Source organism: Balaenoptera ricei, chromosome 3, assembly GCF_028023285.1.
Source record: "Balaenoptera ricei isolate mBalRic1 chromosome 3, mBalRic1.hap2, whole genome shotgun sequence".
NCBI lineage: Eukaryota > Metazoa > Chordata > Mammalia > Artiodactyla > Balaenopteridae > Balaenoptera > Balaenoptera ricei.
The window spans coordinates 51,845,287-51,867,910 of NC_082641.1; the positions used below are offsets into that span (position 1 = coordinate 51,845,287).

At 39.5% G+C, this 22,624-nt stretch overlaps 1 protein-coding gene across 2 annotated transcripts in view; it reads right to left on the reverse strand.

The window, feature by feature from the left end:
• SREK1IP1 (SREK1 interacting protein 1) overlaps positions 1–22,624 on the reverse strand; it is a 64,182-nt gene that overhangs the window by 27,166 nt on the left and 14,392 nt on the right. The window lies entirely within an intron of this gene.

The following is a 22,624-nucleotide window of genomic DNA, read 5'->3' on the forward strand; positions in this document are numbered from 1 at the left end:
TTACCTGAATGAAATATTCAGAGGACTTTTTCTTTTCTTCAACAGGGCTTCTAATTCAATAAGCATGCTTTTTGGTTACTTCTTATGGATTTCAGGATATTGAATTAATGTACTTACTATGTACTAAAGAAAATATTCTCAACGTTGGATTTTATGTTTTATTCCTTTTCCATATACTTTTTTGCTTCTCAGCTTGACTACTATACTCATGCAATTACACAGCTGTCACCTAATTAAAGATGCCATAATAACATAATTGAACATGTTCTTCAAAAGAACACCTAAGATTCTAATTCTGACATCATTCAGTCCTTAAAGAGTCTCCCTATAAGAAAACTACAACAGGGCTTCCCTGGTGGCGCAGTGGTTAACAATCTGCCTGCCAATGCAGGGTACACGGGTTCGAGCCCTGGTCCAGGAAGATCCCACATGCCACGGAGCAACTAAGCCCGTGCGCCACAACTACTGAGCCCACACTCTAGAGCCCACGAGCCACAACTACTGAAGCCCGTGCGCTTAGAGCCTGTGCTCTGCAACAATTGAAGCCACTGCAATGACATACCCGCGCACAGCAACGAACAGTAGCCCCCGCTCACTGCAACTAGAGAAAGCCCGCGCGCAGCAACGAAGACCCAATGCAGCCAAAAATAAATAAAAAAAAAAAAACTACAAGTTATCTACTTATTGCATGATGCAATTAAAAAATCAAATATTATTGAATACAAACACCAGAAAAGTACAGGAGATAAAATCACTAATAATATCTAAGTGCTTATCACCCACATGTTAACATTTTGTTTTATTCACTTAATTTTTTTTTAAAGTGAAAAACTGCATGTGTGTGTGCACACACACATACACAAAGTTGGAGAGTTTGCACCATCCCCTGGAACCCTGCCCCAATCCCATTCCATTCTCTCTTCAGAAGTTGGTATACTGAAGTTGGTGTCTTATCTTTTCAAAACAGAATATTGTATTTTTATTATTTTTTAACATAAACTCAATTATACTTACCTATCATTCTGTAACTTGTTTCTGTCATTCAGTATTATGTTTTGTGATTTATCTATGTTAACATAAGTAGATATAATTATCTCATTTTATCTGATGAATAATGTCCCATTATATAAAAATATATTTACTCTTTCTACTACTGATAGGATCTTAGGTTGCTTCTAGTATTTTGCTATTATAAATAATGCTGAAACGCATAGCTATACACGTCTCTCTATGCACACATGGCACAGCTTCTCTAAGGCAGTAGCTTTTGAATTCTTTTGACTAGGGCTGACCGATGGTAAAAAATAACAATGCAACCAAGTATATTCATATATACATTCATATACATATACACACTAACACACAAAAATTAAAACAAAAATTACATGAAGCATTATGACATGTGATATTCAAAAATAATCAATGCTGATAGAATCCACATAATTGATTTCACAACCCACTAATGATTCACTACAACCCTGGACTAGGATTTATTTCTAGTTCTCTTAATTAAGGGTGAAGCCTTTTGGAAGACCTAGATTTATACAAGAGCATCTCCTAGTAGGGTACCAATCTTGGGCGGGGCCCTGAGTCTTGCCTTTATTCCCTGCACCCTGCCAATACATGACAATAGAAGTTCAAGAACCTTGGGTTCAGCAAATACCCTCAAGACTTACCTCCTAGAGGTTCTGCTTTCCTTTGGTTGCTGGCCTCTAAGTATTCTTTAATTCTTTATTTTCTTCTAGCACACTAATATATCTAATATGTATTGCATATTTCATACAAGTTTCTTAGTTGTTTACAGAAGGGTCCAGTCTGCCATACTGCTGGAACCAAGTTTTCTCTATTGTGATTTCTTTCAAATGAATCATTCAGAAGTGTTCTTTTTAGTTTCCAAACATATGGAGCTTTCAGACTATGCTTTTGTTGATTTCTAAATTTATTACACTGTTATCAGAGAGTGAAGTCTGTATGACATCAGTTTTTTAGTATTTGCTGAGATTTCTTTTATGGCCTATCACGTAGTAAATTTAGGGAAAAACTTGATATGTATTTTAAAAGAATATACATCACTATTTGTTGATGTCTATTTTGTTGTTCAAATCTCCATCTTACTTTTTTGTGTAATAACTTCTGATAGTATAATTTTAAGTACCTTTATCACTATAGATTTGTCAATTTCTCCATGATTATTAGTTGAATCATATGAAGTTGCAACTTTTGTGAGTAAAACAGCTGATTATCAACAATATTCAACCTAATATCTATTTGCTCTTTTTTCCCCATCTCTTTATTTTAAAATTTTCTATGCAGTTTTTAGTTTTCTAAGTAGTTTCACTAATAATGACATGTAGCTGGACTTATTTTTTTAATTTAATTTGATACCAGACCAATTTTTCCTGTTAATTTCTTAGCTTTGACAAATAGTTCCTGCCTCACTGGGGGCAGTATAAATTCACTCCTCATACCTACTCAAGGTATAAGCTTGGGTTGCCAATTCTCGATTATTCCTTTTCTTCTAATTATTATTTTATAGGAACTTAAACACAGTAAACTTTCTCATCACTTTCCCTAGACAGTAAATGGAATTTTTCTAATTCCTGCTTTACTGCTTTTTTGAGCAATTTGGCTTTAAACAAGAGCCTCCACTCTGGCCATGCTGCCATCCAACAGGGGTCTAAAGCTTCATTCTGTATCCCATAAAAGTCTACTCAGTAGGCCCATGGACCTCATTGTTTTCAGCTATCATTCCCTGCTCTAGCTTTGAGCTCCTTTTCCTTTCCAACACTTGGGGATTTCCCTTTTATTCTTTTGAGCTGGGTTATTTTTATTTTTGTTGTTACTCTATTTTTCTCCAGTATCTCTCTGTTTTTGGAGCAGAAAGGAGGACTTTCTATGTTGCTTCAGCTTGCCATTCTGATCAGAACTCCTGATGATACAATTTTTCCTTTACTTAATCTAGCTTTGCATCCAAACACCTTATATTGTAATAAATATTTCATATAAATAAAATACTTAATAACCACACTGGCAGCAGTCTCTGTCTCACACCCATTTTAGCCTTACTTCAATGAAACTGACCCTAAACTGATAATAAGACAAGTTGCTTGTGAAGCTACAGATAAATTTTCCTTTTTTTTTTAAATTGGGGAATAAGTGAACAAACTTAGAAAATTATTCCAAAATATAGTTCTCGTTACCTCTTTTCTACATAGACTCTCAGGAGACAATGAGCAGAAAATTCTTTAAAAAAGAAAAAAAAAAAAAACAGGCTGTGGACCTGCCTGGACATGGTGACTTCCACCAGGTCCCGCCTCAGCCACGTTCTCCAGCCAGCAGCTCCCAACCCCACCCACACCCACACCCGCTGGGGCCAACATCCTCTCCGTGTTTGTTTGTTTGTTTATTTATTATTTATTTGTTATTTTTGGCTGCGTTGGTTCTTTGTTGCTGTGCACGGGCTTTCTCTAGTTGCGGCGAGCGGGGGCTACTCTTTGTGGTGATGCGCGGGCTTCTCATTGCAGTGGCTTCTCTTGTTGCAGAGCACGGGCTCTAGGTGCGTGGGCTTCAGTAGTTGTGGCACGCGGGCTCAGCAGTTGTGGCACACGAGCTTAGTTGCTCCACAGCATGTGGGATCTTCCTGGACCAGGGATCGAACCCGTGTCCCCTGCATTGGCAGGTGGATTCTTAACCATTGCACCACCAGGGAAGTCCTGAGGAGAACATTCTTAGATGACCAGAAACTTAAATTTTGACCACAGATATGTAGAGACATTTCAAGTTATAACATTTTAGTAGCTGACTTTAAAAAGTAACATGGCTTTTTCAGAAATGGAAAAGCCAAACCTTAAATTCATACAAAAATGTAAGGGACCCTGAACAGCCAAAACAATCTTGAAAAAGAATAAAGGTGGAGACTCACATTTCCTGATTTCAAAACTTACCACAAAGCTATAGTAATCAAAACAGGGTGATAGTGTCATAAGGATAGTCATATAGACCAATGGAATAGAATTTAGAGTCCAGAAATACACCCATACATACATAGCCAATTGCTTTTTGATGAGAGTGTCAAGTCTATTCAGTGGGGAAAGAACAGTCTCTTCAACAGATGGTGCTGGGACAACAGGATTTCCACATGCAAACACATGAAGTTGAACTCCTCACCTCACATCATATGCAAAAACTGACTCAAAATGGATTAAAGACCACAACAATATAAGAGCTAAAACCATAAAACTCTTAGAAGAAAGCATGGGGTAAATCTTCTTTAACTTGGATTTGGCAATGGATTCTTACATATAAAACACCAACAGCACAAGTAACAAAAGATAAAACCGATAAGTTGGATTTCATCAAAATTTAAAACATTTGTGCAAAGAAATTATTATGAAAGTGAAAAGACAACCTACAGAATGGAAGAAAAAATTTGTAAATTATATATCTGATAGGGTTAACTATTTAGTATATATACAATTCCCGCAACTCAAGAACAAAAAGACAACTCAATTAAAACATGGGCAAAGAAATTGAATAGACATTTCTCCAAAGAAGATATACAAATGGCCAGTAAGACCGTGAAAAGATACCCAACATCATTAGTCTTTAGAGAAATGCAAATGAAAACCATGAGATATCACTTCACATCTATTAAGATGGCTACAATTTTAAAAAAAGAAAAGAGAAAGGAAAATAAGTGTTGGCAAGAATGTGGAGAAACTGGCACTCTTGTACATTTCTGGTGGGAATATAAAATGATGGAGCTGCTGTGGAAAACAGTTTGGCAACTCCTCAAGAAGCTGCACACAGATGACCCAGCATTCCACTCCTAGGTATATACCCAAAAGAATCGAAAACGAGGACTCAAACAGACACTTACACAACAAAATTCATTGCCCATTAATCACAATAGCCAAAAGGTAAAAATAACCCAAGTGTCTATCAATAGATGAATGGATAAAGAAAAGGTGGTGTATCCATACAATGAAATATCATTCAGCCATAAAGAGGAATAAAGTTATGATACACACTACAACATGAATGAACTTTAAAAACATTATGCTAAGGGAAATAAGCAAGACACAAAAGGACAAATACTATAAGATTCGACTTACATGAAATATCTAAAATGGCTAAATTCATAGAGATAGAAAGTAGATTAGAAGTTACCAGGGTCTGGGGGAAGGGAGGAGCGGGGAGGTACTGCTTAAGGTTTATAGAGTTTCTGTTTGGGGTGATGGAAAAGTTTTGTAATAGATAGTGGCGATGGTTGTACAACATTGTGAATGTAATTAATGCCACTGAATTGTATACTTAAAAATGGTTAAAATGGCAAATTATGTTATATGTATATTACCACAATTTTTTTTCAATTTTATTTATTTTCTTATACAGCAGGTTCTTATTTGTTATCCATTTTATACATATCAGTGTATATATGCCAATCTCAACCACCCAATTCATCCCACCCCCCACCCCACACCTCCCCCGCCTCTATCCCCCCTTGGTGTCCATACGTTTGTTCTCTACATCTGTGTCTCAATTTCTGCCCTGCAAACTGGTTCATCTGTACAGTTTTTCTAGGTTCCACATATATGTGTTAATATATGATATTTGTTTTTCTCTATCTGACTTACTTCACTCTGTATGACAGTCTCTAGATCCATCCACGTCACTACAAATGACCCAGTTTAGTTCCTTTTTATGGCTGAGTAATATTCCATTGCATATATGTACCACATCTTCTTTATCCATTCATCTGTTGATGGGCATTTAGGTTGCTTCTGTGACCTGGCTATTGTAAATAGTGCTGCAATGAACATTGGGGTGCATGTGTCTTTTTGAATTACGGTTTTCTCTAGGTATATGCCCAGTAGTGGGATTGCTGGGTCATGTGGTAATTCTATTTTTAGTTTTTTAAAGCACCTCCATACTGTTCTCCACAGTGGCTGTATCAATTTACATTCCCACCAACAGTGCAAGAGGGTTCCCTTTTCTCCACACCCTCTTCAGCATTTGTTGTTTGTACATTTTCTGATGATGTCCATTCTAACTGGTGTGAGGTGATACCTCATTGTAGTTTTGATTTGCATTTCTCTAATAATTAGTGACGTTGAGCAGCTTTTCATGTGCTTCTCGGCCATCTGTATGTCTTCTTTGGAGAAATGTCTATTTAGGTCTTCTGCCCATTTTTTGATTGCATTGTTTTTTTAATACTGAGCTGCATGAGCTGCTTATATATTTTGGAGATTAATCCTTTGTCCGTTGATTCCTTTGCAAATATTATCTCCATTCTGAGGGTTGTCTTTTCATCTTGTTTCTAGTTTCCTTTGCTTTGCAAAAGCTTTTAAGTTTCATTAGGTCCCATTTGTTTATTTTTGTTTTAATTTCCATTTCTCTAGGAGGTGGATCAAAAAGACCTTGCTGTGATTTATGTCAAAGAGTGTTCTTCCTATGTTTTCCTCAAAGAGTTTTATAGTGTCCAGTTTTACATTTGGGTCTCTAATCCATTTTGAGTTTATTTTTGTGGATGGTGTTAGGGAATGTTCTAATTTCATTCTTTTACATGTAGCTGTCCAATTTTCCCAGCACCACTTATTGAAGACACTGTCTTTTCTCCATTGTATATCCTTGCCTCCTTTGTCATAGACTAGTTGACCATAGGTGTGTGGGTTTATCTCTGGGCTTTCTATCCTGTTCCATTGATCTCTGTTTCTGTTTTTGTGCCAGTACCATATTGTCTTGATTACTGTAGCTTTGTAGTATAGTCTGAAGTCAGGGAGTCTGATTCCTCCAGCTCCGTTTTTTTTTTTTTTTTTTTCCTTCAAGATTGCTTTGGCTATTCAGGGTCTTTTGTGTCTCCATACAAATTTTAAGATTTTTTTTGTTCTAGTTCTGTAAAAAATGGCATTGGTAATTTGATAGGGATTGTATTGAATCTGTAGATTGCTTTGGGTAGTACAGTCATTTTCACAATATTGATTCTTCCAATCCAAGAACATGGCATATCTCTCCATCTGTTGGTATCATCTTTAATTTCTTTCATCAGTGACTTATAGTTTTCTGCCTACAGGTCTTGTCTCCCTAGGTAGGTTTATTCCTAGGTATTTTATTCTTTTTGTTGCAGTGGTAAATCGGAGTGTTTCCTTAATTTCTCTTTCAGATTTTTCATTAGTGTATAGGAATGCAAGAGATTTCTGTGCATTAGTTTTGTATCCTGCAATTTTGATTAGCTCTAGTAGTTTCCTGGTGGCATCTTTAGGATTCTCTATGTATAGTATCATTTCATCTGCAAACAGTGACAAGTTTTACTTCTTCTTTTCCAATTTGGATTCCTTTTATTTCTTTTTCTTCTCTGATTGCCGTGGCTAAGACTTCCAAAACCATATTGAATAATAGTGGTCAGAGTGGACAACCTTGTCTTGTTCCTGATCTTAGAGGATATGCTTTCAGTTTTCCACCATTAAGAAGGATGTTTGCTGTGGGTTTGTCGTATATGGTCCTTATTATGTTGAGGTAGGTTCCCTCTATGCCCACTTTCTGGAGAGTTTTTATCATAAATGGGTGTTGAATTTTGTCAAAATCTTTTCCTGCATCTATTGAGATGATCATATGGTTTTTATTCTTCAATTTGTTAATATGGTGTATCACATTGATTGATTTGCATATATTGAAGAAGCCTTGCATCCCTGGGATAAATCCCACTTGATCATGGTGGATGATCCTTTTAATGTGTTGTTGGATTATGTTTGCTAGTATTTTGTTGAGGATTCTTGCATCTCTATTCATCAGTGATATTGGTCTGTAAATTTCTTTGTTTGTAGTATCTTTATCTGGTTTTGGTATCAGGGTGATGGTGGCCTCATAGAATGAGTTTGGGACTGTTCCTTCCTCTGCAATTTTTTGGAAGAGTTTGAGAAGGATGGGTGATAGCTATTCTCTAAATGTTTGATAGAATTCACCTGTGAAGCCATCTGGTCCTGGACTTTTGCTTGTTGGAAGATTTTTAATCACAGTTTCAATTTCATTACTTGTGATTGGTCTGATCATATTTTCTATTTCTTCCTGGTTCAGCCTTGGAAGGTTATACCTTTCTAAGAATTTGTCCATTTCTTCCAGGTCGTCCATGTTATTGGCATAGAGTTGCTTGTAGTAGTCTCTTAGGATGCTTTGTATTTCTGTGGTGTCTGTTGTAACTTCTCCTTTTTCATTTCTAATTTTACTGATTTGAGTCCTCTCCCTCTTTTTCTTGGTGAGTTTGGCTAATGGTTTATCAATTTTGTTTGTCTTCTCAAAGAACCAGCTTTTAGTTTTATTGATCTGTCCTATTGTTTTCTTTGTTTGTATTTCATTTATTTCTGCTCTGATCTTTATGATTTCTTTCTTTCTACTAACTCTGGGTTTTGTTTATTCTTCTTTCTCTAGTCCCTTTAGGTGTAAGGTTCGATTGTTTATTTGAGATTTTTCTTGTTTCTTGAGGTAGGCTTGTATTGCTATAAACTTCCCTCTTAGAACTGCTTTTTCTGCATCCCATAGGTTTTGGATCGTCATGTTTTCATTGTCATTTGTTTCTAGGTATTTTTTGATTTCCTCTTTGATTTGTTCAGTGATCTCCTAGTTATTTATAACATATTGTTTAGCCTCATGTGTTTGTGTTTTTTATGTTTTTTTCCCTGTAATTGATTTCTAATATCATAGCATTGTGGTCAGAAAAGATGCTTGATATGATTTCAATTTTCTTAAATTTACTGAGGCTTGATTTGTGACCCAAAATCTGATCTATCCTGGAGAATGTTCCATGTGCACTTGAGAGGAAAGTGTAATCTGCTGTTTTTGGATGGAATGTCCCATAAATATCAATTAAATCTCTCTGGTCTATTATGTCATTTAAAGCTTGTGCTTATTCATTTTCACTTTGGATGATCTGTCCATTGGTGTAAGTGAGGTGTTAAAGTCCCCCACTATTATTGTGTTACTGTCAATTTCCTCTTTTAGAGCTGTTAGCATTTGCCTTATGTATTGAGGTGCTCCTATGTTGGGTGCATATATATTTATAATTGTTATATCTTCTTCTTGGATTGATCCCTGGATCATTATGTAGTGTCCTTCCTTGTCATTTGTAACATTCTTTATTTTAAAGTCTATCTTATCTTACATGAGAATTGCTACTCCAGCTTTCTTTTGATTTCCATGTGCATGGAATATCTTTTTCCATCCCCTCACTTTCAGTCTGTATGTGTCCCTCGGTCTGAAGTGGGTCTCTTGTAGACAGCATATATATGGGTCTTGTTTCTGTATCCATTCAGCAAGCCTGTGTCTTTTGGTTGGAGCATTTAATCCACTCACATTTAAGGTAATTGTCGACATGTATGTTCCTATGACCATTTTAATTGTTATGGGTTTGTTTCTGTAGGTCATTTTCTTCTCTTGTGTTTCCCACTTAGAGAAGTTCCTTTAGCATTTGTTGTAGAGCTGGCTTGGTGGTGCTGAATTCTCTTAGCTTTTGCTTGTCTGTAAAGCTTTTGATTTCTCTGTCGAATCTGAATGAGATCCTTTCAGGGTAGAGTAATCTTGGTTGTAGTTTCCTCCCTTTCATCACTTTAAATATATTATGCCACTCCCTTCTGGCTTGTAGAGTTTCTGCTGAGAAATCAGCTGTTAACCTTATGGGAGTTCCCTTGTATGTTATTTGTCATTTTTCCCTTGTTGCTTTCAATAGTTTTTCTTTGTCTTTAATTTTTGCCAATTTGATTACTATGTGTTTCGGTGTGTTTCTCCTTGGGTTTATCCTGCCTGTAACTCTCTGCACTTCCTTGACTTGGGTGGCTATTTCTTTTCCCATGCTAGGGAAGTTTTAGACTATAATCACTTCAAATATTTTCTCGGGTCCTTTGTCTCTCTCTTCTCCTTCTGGGACCCCTATAATGCAAATGTTGCTGCGTTTAATGTTGTCCCAGAGGTCTCTTAGGCTGTCTTCATTTCTTTTCATTCTTTTTTCTTTATTCTGTTCCATGGCAGTGAATTCCACCATTCTGTCTTTCAGGTCACTTATCTGTTCTTCTGCCTCAGTTACTCTGCTATTGATTCCTTCTAGTGTATTTTCTAGTGTATTTTTCATTTCTGTTATTGTATTGTTCATCTGTTTGTTTGTTAATTCTTCTAGGTGTTTGTTCTTTTTTTTTTTTTTTAAACAGTTCTTTTTTTTTTTTTAATTATTTATTTATTTATTTTTGGCTGTGTTGGGTCTTCGTTTCTGTGCGAGGGCTTTCTGTAGTTGTGGCAAGCGGGGGCCACTCTTCATCGCGGTGCGCGGGCCTCTCTTGTTGCAGAGCACAGGCTCCAGACGTGCAGGCTCAGTAATTGTGGCTCACGGGCCCAGTTGCTCCGCGGCATGTGGGATCTTCCCAGACCAGGGCTCGAACCCGTGTCCCCTGCATTGGCAGGCAGACTCTCAACCACTGCGCCACCAGGGAAGCCCTAGGTGTTTGTTCTTTAATTCTTCTAGGTCTTTGTTAAACATTTATTGCATCTTCTCGATCTTTGCCTCCACTCTTTTTCTGAGGTCCTGGATCATCTTCACTATCATTATTCTGAATCCTTTTTCTGGAAGGTTACCTATCTCCACTTCATTTAGTTGATTTTCTGTGGTTTTATCTTGTTCCTTCATCTGGTACATAGCCCTCTACCTTTTCAACTTGTCTATGTTTCTGTGACTGTGGTCTTTGTTCCACAGGCTGCAGGATTGTAGTTCTTCTTGCTTCTGCTGTCTTCCCTCTAGTGGATGAGGCTATCTAAGAGGCTTGTACAAGTTTCCTGATGGGAGGGACTGGTGGTGGGTAGAGCTCGCTGTTGCTCTGGTGGGCAGAGCTCAGTAAAACTGTAATCCTCTTGTCTGCTGAATGGGTGGGGCTGGGTTCCCTCCCTGTTGGTTGTTTGGCCTGAGGCGACCCAACACTGGAGCCTACCGGGCTCTTTGGTGGGGCTAATGGCAGGTTCTGGGTGGGCTAATGCCAAGGAGTACTTCCCAGAACTTCTGCTGCCAGTGTCCTTGTCCTCACAATAAGACACAGCCACTCCCCGCCTCTGCAGGAGACCTTCCACCACTAGCAGGTAAGTCTGGTTCAGTCTTCTATGGGGTCACTGCTCCTTCCCCTGGGTCCCTATGCATACACTACTTTGCATGTGCCCTCCAAGAGTGGAGCCTCTGTTTCCCCCAGTCCTGTCAAAGTCCTGCAATCAAATCCCGCTAGCCTTCAAAGTCTGATTCTCTAGGAATTCCTCCTCCCATTGTCCGTCCCCCGGTTGGGAAGCCTGACGTGGGGCTCAGAATCTTCACTCCAGTGCGTGGACTTCTGTGGAATAAGTGTTCTCCAGTTTGTGAGTTACCCACCCAGCAGTTATGGGATTTGATTTTACTGTGATTGCGCCCCTCCTACCATCTCACTGTGGCTTCTCCTTTGTCTTTGGATGTGGGGTATCTTGTTTGATGAGTTCCAGTGTGTTCCTGTCGATGATTGTTCAGCGGTTAGCTGTGATTCTGGTGCTCTTGCAAGAGGGAGAGAGCGCACGTCCTTCTGCTCCGACATCTAGAACCAATCTCCTACCACAATTTTTTTAAATGTACCACGGCACAGTATAAAGTCTTACTAATAACCAGATTTCAATTTTCAGTTTTCCTATTTAATAGCAGAGTAATCCTCTTGAGCCTGTTTTTTGATTTGTCACAATAATTATTTATAACAATAATAATCAATAATAATGATTTTTGGCAAAGCATTGATGTAAAACTTGCATTAACTAATTTAATCTTTACAACAAGTCTATGGAACTAAGTATTATAATTATCTCATTTTATAGACACAAAACTGAAGCACAGAGTGGTTAAGTAACTTGCCTAAAGTCACACAGCTAGTAACTGACAGCTAAGGTTTGCACCTACATGCCAGACCAATGGTTTTGAATGTTCATAAAAATAGAGACTGGGGGGGAGGAGCAAGATGGCAGAAGAGTAAGACGCAGAGATCACCTTCCTTCCCACAGATACAGTAGAAATACATCTACACGTGGAACTGCTCCTACAGAACACCTACTGAATGTTGGCAGAAGACGTCAAACCTCCCAAAAGGCAAGAAAATCCCCACGTACTTGGGTAGGGCAAAAGAAAAAAGAAATAACAGAGACAAAAGAACAGGGACGGGACCTGCGCCAGTGAGAGGGAGCCGTGAAGGAGGAAAGGTTTCCACACACTAGGAAGCCCCTTCGTGGGCAGAGACTGCGGGTGGCAGAGGGGGGAAGCTTCGGAGCCACGGAGGAGAGCACAGCCACAGGGGTGCGGAGGGCAAAGCAGAGAGATTCCCGCACGGAGGATCGGTGCTGAGTAGCACTCACCAGCCCAAGAGGCTTGTCTGCTCAGCCGCCGGGGTGGGCGGGGCTGGGAGCTGAGGCTCTGGCTTTGGTGCTAGCTGGGAGGGAGTCTGGGAAAAAGTCTGCAGCTGCTGAAGAGGCAAGAGACTTTTTCTTGCCTCTTTGTTTTGCGGTGCGCAAGGAGAGGGGATTCAGAGCGCTGCCTTAACGAACTCCAGAGACGGGCGCGAGCCGCGGCTATCAGTGCGGATCCCACAGCAACAGGGGCGCAGAGGGAAAAACGGAGAGATTCCCGCACAGAGGCTCAGCGCCGAGCAGCACTCACCAGCCCGAGAGGCTTGTCTTTTCACCCGCCGGGGCGGGCGGGGGCTGGGAGCCGAGGCTCGGGCTTCGGTCGGATCGCAGGGAGAGGACTGGGGCTGGCGGCGTGACACAGCCTGAGGGGGGCTAGTGCGCCACAGCTAGCCGAGAGGGAGCCCAAGAAAAAGTCTGCAGCCGCCGAAGAGGCAAGAGACTTTTTCTTGCCTCTTTGTTTCGCGGCGCGCAAGGAGAGGGGATTCAGAGCGCCGCCTAAATGAACTCCAGAGACTGGCACAAGCCGCGGCTATCAGCGCGGACCCCAGAGGCGGGCGCGAGCTGCGGCTAACAGCGCGGAACCCAGAGACAGGCGCAAGCCGCGGTTATCAGCGCGGACCCCAGAGATGGGCAGGAGACGCTAGGGCTGCTGCTGCCGCCACCAAGAAGCCTGTGTGGGAGTGCAGGTCACTCTCCACACTGCCCCTCCTGGGAGCCGGTGCAGCTTGCCGCTGCCGGGCTCCCGTGGTCCGGGGACAACTTCCCCGGGAAAACGCACGGCGCGCCTCAGGCTGCTGCAACGTCACGCCGGCCTCTGCTGCCGCAGGCTCGCCCCGCCTCCTCCGTACCGCTCCCTCCCCGCAGCCTGAGTGAGCCAGAGCCCCCGAAGCAGCTGCTCCTTTAACCCCGTTCTGTCTGGGCGGGGAATGGACGTCCTCAGGCGACCTACATGCAGAGGCGGGTCCAAATCCAAAGCTGAACCCCGGGAGCTGTACGAACAAAGAAGAGAAGGGGAAATCTCTCCCAGCAGCCTCAGAAGCAGTGGATTAAAGCTCCACAAACAACTTGATGTGCCTGCATCTGTTGAATACCTGAATAGACAACGAATCATCCCAAATTCAAGAGGTGGACTTTGGGAGCAGGATATATTAATTTTTCCCCTTTTCCTCTTTTTGTGACTGGATATGTGTATGCTTCTCGGTGAGATTTTGTCTGTATAGCTTTGCTTTCACCATTAATTAGTCCTAGGGTTAGCTCCGTCCGTTTTTTTTTTGTTTGTTGTTGTTTTTACTTAAAAATTTTTTTTATTTTCCTAATAAATGTTTTCTTAATAATTTTTTCCTTATTTTCTATTTTTAGAAATTAAAAAAATTTTTTTAAATAAGTTTTTTCATATTTTTTATTTTAAAAAATTAAAAAATTTTTTTTCTTAATAAATTTTTTTCTTAATAATTTTTTTTCTTATTTTTTATTACAAAAAATTAATAAATCTATCTTTAAAAATTAAAAAAAATTTTTTTCTGAATACATTTACTCTTAATAATTTTTTTTCTTATTTTTTATTATAATAGCTTTATTTTATTTTATTTTATCCTCTTTCTTTCTTTCTTTCTATTTTTTTCTCCCTTATACTCTGAGCTGTGTGGATGAAAGGCTCTTGGTGCTCCAGCCAGGCATCAGGGCTGTGCCTCTGAGTTGGGAGAGCCAACTTCAGGACACTGGCCCACAAGAGACCTCCCAGCTCCACGTAATACCAAACGGTGAAAATCTCTCAGAGATATCCATCTCAACATCAAGACCCAGCTTCACTCAATGACCAGCAAGCTACAGTGCTGGACACCCTATGCCAAACAACTAGCAAGACAGGAACACAGCCCCATCCATTAGCAGAGAGGCTGCCTAAAATCATAATAAGGCCACAGACACCCCAAAACACACCACCAGACGTGGACATGCCCACCAGAAAGACAAGATCTAACCTCATCCACCAGAACACAGGCACTAGTCCCCTCCACCAGGAAGCCTACACAACCCACTGAACCAACCTTAGCCACTGGGGACAGATACCAAAAACAACGGGAACTACGAACCTGCAGCCTGTGAAAAGGAGACCCCAAACACAGTAAGGTAAGCAAAATGAGAAGACAAAAAAACACACAGCAGGTGAAGGAGCAGGGTCAAAACACACCAGACCTAACAAATGAAGAGGAAATAGGCAATCTACCTGAAAAAGAATTCAGAATAATGATAGTAAAGATGATCCAAAATCTTGGACATAGAATAGACAAAATGCAAGAAACATTTAACAAGGATATAGAAGAACTAAAGAGGAACCAAGCAATGATGAAAAACACAATAAATGAAATTAAAAATACTCTAGATGGGATCAATAGCAGAATAACTGAGGCAGAAGAACGGATAAGTGACCTGGAAGATAAAATAGTGGAAATAACTACTGCAGAGCAGAATAAAGAAAAAAGAATGAAAAGAACTGAGGACAGTCTCAGAGACCTCTGGGACAACATTAAACGCACCAACATTCGAATTATAGGGGTCCCAGAAGAAGAAGAGAAAAAGAAAGGGACTGAGAAAATATTTGAAGAGATTATAGTTGAAAACTTCCCTAATATGGGAAAGGAAATAGTTAATCAAGTCCTGGAAGCACAGAGAGTCCCATACAGGATAAATCCAAGGAGAAACACGCCAAGACACATATTAATCAAACTGTCAAAAATTAAATATAAAGAAAACATATTAAAAACAGCAAGGGAAAAACAACAAATAACACACAAGGGAATCCCCATAAGGTTAACATCTGATCTTTCAGCAGAAACTCTGCAAGCCAGAAGGGAGTGGCAGGATATACTTAAAGTGATGAAGGAGAAAAACCTACAACCAAGGTTACTCTACCCAGCAAGGATCTCATTCAGATTTGATGAAGAAATTAAAACCTTTACAGACAAGCAAAAGCTGAGAGAGTTCAGCACCACCAAACCAGCTTTGCAACAAATGCTAAAGGAACTTCCCTAGGCAAGAAACACAAGAGAAGGAAAACACCTACAACAACAAACCCAAAACATTTAAGAAAATGGGAATAGGAACATACATATCAATAATTACCTTAAATGTAAATGAATTAAATGCTCCCACAAAAAGACACAGACTGGCTGAATGGATACAAAAACAAGACCCATATATATGCTGTCTACAAGAGACCCACTTCAGACCTAGAGACACATACAGACTGAAAGTGAGGGGATGGAAAAAGATATTCCATGCAAATGGAAATCAAAAGAAAGCTGGAGTAGCAATTCTCATATCAGACAAAATAGACTTTAAAATAAAGACTATTACAAGAGACAAAGAAGGACACTATATAATGATCAAGGGATCGATCCAAGAGGAAGGTACAACAATTGTAAATATGTATGCACCCAACATAGGAGCACCTCAATACATAAGGCAAATACTAACAGCCATAAAAGGGGAAATCGACAGTAACACAATCATAGTAGGGGACTTTAACACCCCACTTTCACTGATGGACAGATCATCCAAAATGAAAATAAATATGGAAACACAAGCTTTAAATGATACATTAAACAAGATGGACTTAATTGATATTTATAGGACATTCCACCCAAAAACAACAGAATACACATTTCTCTCAAGTGCTCATGGAACATTCTCCAGGATAGATCATATCTTGGGTCACAAATCAAGCCTTGGTAAATTTAAGAAAATCGAAATCGTATCAAGTATCTTTTCCGCCCACAACGCTATGAGACTAGATATCAATTACAGGAAAAGATCTGTAAAAAATACAAACACATGGAGGCTACACAATACACTACTTAATAACGAAGTGATCATTGAAGAAATCAAAGGGGAAATCAAAAAATACCTAGAAACAAATGACAATGGAGACACGACGACCCAAAACCTATGGGATGCAGCAAAAGCAGTTCTAAGAGGGAAGTTTATAGCAATACAAGCCTACCTCAAGAAACAGGAAATATCTCGAATAAACAACCTAACCTTGCACCTAAAGCAATTAGAGAAAGAAGAGCAAAAAAACCCCAAAGCTAGCAGAAGGAAAGAAATCATAAAGATCAGATCAGAAATAAATGAAAAAGAAATGAAGGAAACAATAGCAAAAATCAATGAAACTAAAAGCTGTTTCTTTGAGAAGATAAACAAAATTGACAAACCATTAGCCAGACTCATCAAGAGAAAAAGGGAGAAGACTCAAATCAGTAGAATTAGAAATGAAAAAGGAGAAGTAACCACTGACACTGCAGAAATACAAACGATCATGAGAGATTACTACAAGCAACTCTATGCCAATAAAATGGCCAACTTGGAAGAAATGGACAGATTCTTAGAAATGCACAACCTACCGAGACTGAACCAGGAAGAAATAGAAAATATGAACAGACCAATCACAAGCACTGAAATTGAAACTATGATTAAAAATCCTCCAACAAACAAAAGCCCAGGACCAGATGGCTTCACTGGCGAATTCTATCAAACATTTAGAGAAGAGCTAACACCTATCCTTCTCAAACTCTTCCAAAATATTGCAGAGGGAGGAACACTTCCCAACTCATTCTACGAGGCCACCATCACCCTGATACCAAAACCAGACAAAGATGTCACAAAGAAAGAAAACTACAGGCCAATATCACTGATGAACATAGATGCAAAAATCCTCAACAAAATACTAGCAAACAGAATCCAACAGCACATTAAAAGGATTATACACCATGATCAAGTGGGGTTTATCCCAGAAACGCAAGGATTCTTCAATATTCACAAATCAATCAACGTGATACATCAGATTAACAAACTGAAGGAGAAAAACCACATGATCATCTCAATAGATGCAGAGAAAGCTTTCGACAAAATTCAACACCCATTTATGATAAAAGCCCTGCAGAAAGTAGGCATAGAGGGAACTTTCCTCAACATAATAAAGGCCATATATGACAAACCCACAGCCAACATTGTACTCAATGGTGAAAAACTGAAACCATTTCCACTAAGATCAGGAACAAGACAAGGTTGCCCACTCTCACCACTATTATTCAACATAGTTTTGGAAGTGTTAGCCACAGCAATCAGAGAAGAAAAAGAAATAAAAGGAATCCAAATCGGAAAAGAAGAAGTAAAGCTGTCACTGTTTGCAGATGACATGATACTATACATAGAGAATCCTAAAACTGCCACTAGAAAACTCCTAGAGCTAATCAATGAATTTGGTAAAGTAGCAGGATACAAAATTAATGCACAGAAATCTCTTGCATTCCTATACACTAATGATGAAAAATCTGAAAGTGAAATTAAGAAAACACTCCCTTTTACCACTGCAACAAAAAGAATAAAATATCTAGGAATAAACCTACCTAAGGAGACAAAAGACCTGTATGCAGAAAATTATAGGACACTGATGAAAGAAATTAAAGATGATACAAATAGATGGAGAGATATACCATGTTCCTGGATTGGAAGAATCAACATTGTGAAAATGACTCTACTACCCAAAGCAATCTACAGATTCAATGCAATCCCTATCAAACTACCACAGGCATTTTTCACAGAACTAGAACAAAAAATTTCACAATTTGTATGGAGACACAAAAGACCCCGAATAGCCAAAGCAATCTTGAGAACGAAAAATGGAGCTGGAGGAATCAGGCTCCCGGACTTCAGACTATATTACAAAGCTACAGTAATCAAGACAGTTTGGTACTGGCACAAAAACAGAAATATAGATCAATGGAACAGAATAGAAAGCCCAGAGATAAACCCATGCACATATGGTCACCTTATCTTTGATAAAGGAGGCAAGCATATACAGTGGAGAAAAGACAGTCTCTTCAATAAGTGGTGCTGGGAAAATTGGACAGGTACATGTAAAAGTATGAAACTAGAACACTCCCTGACACCATGCACAAAAATAAACTCAAAATGGATTAAAGACCTAAGTGTAAGACCAGACACTATCAAACTCTTAGAGGAAAACATAGGCAGAACACTCTATGACATAAATCGCAGCAAGATCCTTTTTGACCCAGCTCCTAGAGAAATGGAAATAAGAACACAAATAAACAAATGGGACCTAATGAAACTTAAAAGCTTTTGCACAGCAAAGGAAACCATAAACAAGACGAAAAGACAACCCTCAGAATGGGAGAAAATATTTGCAAATGAAGCAACTGACAAAGGATTAATCTCCAAGATTTACAAGCAGCTCATACAGCTCAATAACAAAAAAACAAACAACCCAATCCAAAAATGGGCAGAAGACCTAAACAGACATTTCTCCAAAGAAGATATACAGATGGCCAACAGACACATGAAAGAATGCTCAACATCCTTAATCATTAGAGAAATGCAAATCAAAACTACAATGAGGTATCATCTCACACCAGTCAGAATGGCCATCATCAAAAAATCTAGAAACAATAAATGCTGGAGAGGGTGTGGAGAAAAGGGAACACTCTTGCACTGTTGGTGGGAATGTAAATTGATACAGCCACTATGGAGAACAGTATGGAGGTTCCTTAAAAAACTACAAATAGAACTACCATACGACCCAGCAATCCCAATACTGTGCATATACCCGGAGAAAACCATAGGTCAAAAAGAGTCATGTACCAAAATGTTCATTGCAGCTCTATTTACAATAGCCAGGACGTGGAAGCAACCTAAATGTCCATCGACAGATGAATGGATAAAGTAGATGTGGCACATATATACAATGGAATATTACTGAGCCATAAAAAGAAATGAAATGGAGGTATTTGTAATGAGGTGGATGGAGTTAGAGTCTGTCATACAGAGTGAAGTAAGTCAGAAAGAGAAAAACAAATACAGTATGCTAACACATATATATGGAATCTAAGGGAAAAAAAAAAAGGACATGAAGAACCTAGTGGCAAGATGGGAATAAAGACGCAGACCTACTAAAGAATGGACTTGAGGATATGGGGAGGGGGAGGGGTGAGATGTGACAGGGTGAGAGAGTGTCATGGACATATATACACTACCAAATGTAAAATAGATAGCTAGTGGGAAGCAGCCGCATAGCACAGGGAGATCAGCTCGGTGCTTTGTGACCACCTAGAGGGGTGGGATAGGGAGGGTGGGAGGGAGGGAGATGCAAGAGGGAAGAGATATGGGAACATATGTATATGTATAACTGATTCACTTTGTTTTAAAGCAGAAACTAACACACCATTGTAAAGCAATTATACTTCAATAAAGATGTTAAAAAAAAATAGAGACTATGAAACCTACTTCACAGCGTTGTTTTAGGAATGAAATGCAATGAATCATATCTTTAAACTGCTTATTACAGACCCTAGCACCAAGTAGATATTCAGTACACAGTACCAGGTTCTTACCAGTTATCGTACCAATAAAAGCTAAGGCATATTCTCCCTTGTTCTCACTCAAGGAGTGGCTATGTGGGCAACTCTAAGTGTCCAGTAACAATAAAACCTACAGTTTCATTTAGACTGTTCAGATAAAAATGTTTCAATGCATTAAAAAAACTCTTGTTTTATAATTAGGGTGCCCATGCACTTCTTTCTTGGCCTACAGCGTGTACAGACTAGGCTAACAAGTACTAATTTTTACTAGGCTTTGTCTCTACCTAAGGTCCTGAGTTTTGAGATGATGAAAGCTACATCATAAACTTCTGAATTCTTAAACCCAGTTAATTCCCCAAATTTCACATCCCTATCATTTTGGTTCCCACCCAAAAGTGAAGGTCTCTGTATTCATATTACTTCCCTGAAGTCTCATCCACACATTGCTCTTTCTACTCCTCTGACTTAACTAATCATCACCCTCTTCTCTCCCCATCTTTTTATGACAGCTTTTGAAACCTGCAATCCCTGGTGAACAAACTGTGCTACCTGTTCACAGAATGCTCCCTCTACTGCTTTTCTTAAGGGATACTTGGCTCTTTCCTGCAGACGCTTCTTTACAGCTTACCTCTGTATTATTAGCATCCTCCAGGCTCCTCAACACTGCTTCCACATAGCAGTCCCCTATGCTCCCCTTCAGCCCTCTGCTGCTGTGTAACAGCCCCATCCACCAAAATTGTTGGAGCCTGGCTCACACTCTAGCTCTTTACCTTAAGCCCTTCCATAGCTTGGACGGACAGCCTATGGCTTTGGATGGCTTTTCTCAGCTCCTTGACAGGCCACACAAGGTTCCTTGTCATCACCTGGAACTGTATCATGTCTGAAATTTTAAACTCCACTATTATAGTACTTTGACTATAACCTTTTATCCTTCTAGCTTCCTTATTCCCTTACACCCATGCACAGATCTGTTTCTGAATCTCGTTAAGACCTTCAGCCACTTAATCGCTTCATTTTTCTCTTAGTCTATCATTCCTGACCATCTGAACACTCTTTTATAAGCCTCATTGACTCTTTCATATTCCTGTTTTACTGTACCTCACTGTAAAACAACTAGTCTGGGTCAAAGCTATCCTTTCTTTGAGTCGTGCCTACCCCTGAGCAGCCAAACAATGCTTGAACACAATCACACATTCATGGACATGAGAACAAACACAAACTTTTTCATTTTTTGTTTGTCTTTGGTCAACTTCCTCTCCTATTTCCCTTAATGACTTTTCCAAACTAATGCCTGACTTAAATTATTCTTCGACCATTCCCTGGCCCACTCAGTGCCTCCTCCCAAAACAGATGATCCTGCCTCCTAATTTACAAAGAAAATTAAGATTAACAGATTGTCTCTGCAGCTGAAAACAACCATATTTTTCTCACCTAGTTTCCTCCAGACTTAAGAGGTATCCTCATACCTCATAAGAGAAACTTCCATAATCTTCTCCTGTCTCCAATATCTACAAGATCTCTTCTAATATCCCCTTGGTCTATATACACATCTTATACTTCAAATATAAAACCCTCCATTTATCCCATATTCCCTTCTAGGAATTATTCAATATATGAATGTTTGTGTCCCCCAAAACTCATATGTTGAAATTCTAACCCCCATAGGTGATGGTATTAGTAGGTGGGGCCTTTGGAAGGTGATTAGGTTCTGAGGGTGGTACCCTCATGAATGGGATTAGTGCCTTCTAAAAGAGACTCCAGAGAGATCCCTAGCCCCTTCCGCCAACCGGGGATACAACAAAAATCTGTGACTTGGAAAAGGGCTTTCACCTGACCATGCTGGCATCCAGAACTCGGACTTCCAGCTTCTAGAACTGTGAGCAATACATTTCTGTTGTTTATAAGCTACCCAGCCTGTGTTATTTTGTTATAGCAGCCCATATGGACCTTAAGACAGTACCCTACTTTTCTCATGTAAATTGCTTTCTTTTTTTTTTTTTTTAAATTTTATTTATTTATTTATTTTTGGCTGTGTTGGGTCCTTGTTGCTGCGTGTGGGCTTTCTCTAGTTACGTGAGCGGGGGCTACTCTTTGTTGCAGTGAGCGGGCTTCTCGTTGCGGTGGCTTCTCTTGTTGTGGAGCACAGGCTTCAGTAGTTGTGGCACGCGGGCTCTAGAGCACAAGCTCAGTAGCTGTGGCGCACTGGCTTAGTTGCTCTGCAGCATGTGGGATCTTCCCGGACCAGGGCTCGAACCTGTGTCCCCTGCATTGGCAGGCAGATTCTTAACCACTGCGCTACCAGGGAAGTCCCTCATGTAAATTTCTTGAAAAATGGAAATAACATAGGCCCTATCCCTCACCATTCAGGCCTGAATCTACATAGTTTGTTTCATGACCTACAACTCTACTTAAACTGATCTTGCTAAGGTCAGCAAAGCATTCTACCTGGCAAATCCAGTGAACATTTTTCAATCTGTTTCTCACAAATCTTATCTATTACACCTGATATTTCTCCTCAACCTTGAAAACCTTTACTCCTTCGGCTTATATGATGCTGCCTAGTCCTGCTTCTCCTGGCATTGTACCTTCTTGATCGCTTTTTCCTCACCTCATGCCTATCTATTTTACTCCATCTGTTGATATTTTACTCCACCAAGAGTCTGTTATTCATTGTTCCAAAATTTGTTTATATAATACCATGTAAGTCAAAAAATATGAATGTGGAAAAAAAAAAAAGAGTAGTTGTTTCCATGAAACAAAGCAGTACTTCTGGAAAGGCTTGATTTAGACAAACTGCTTTAAAAAAGCAG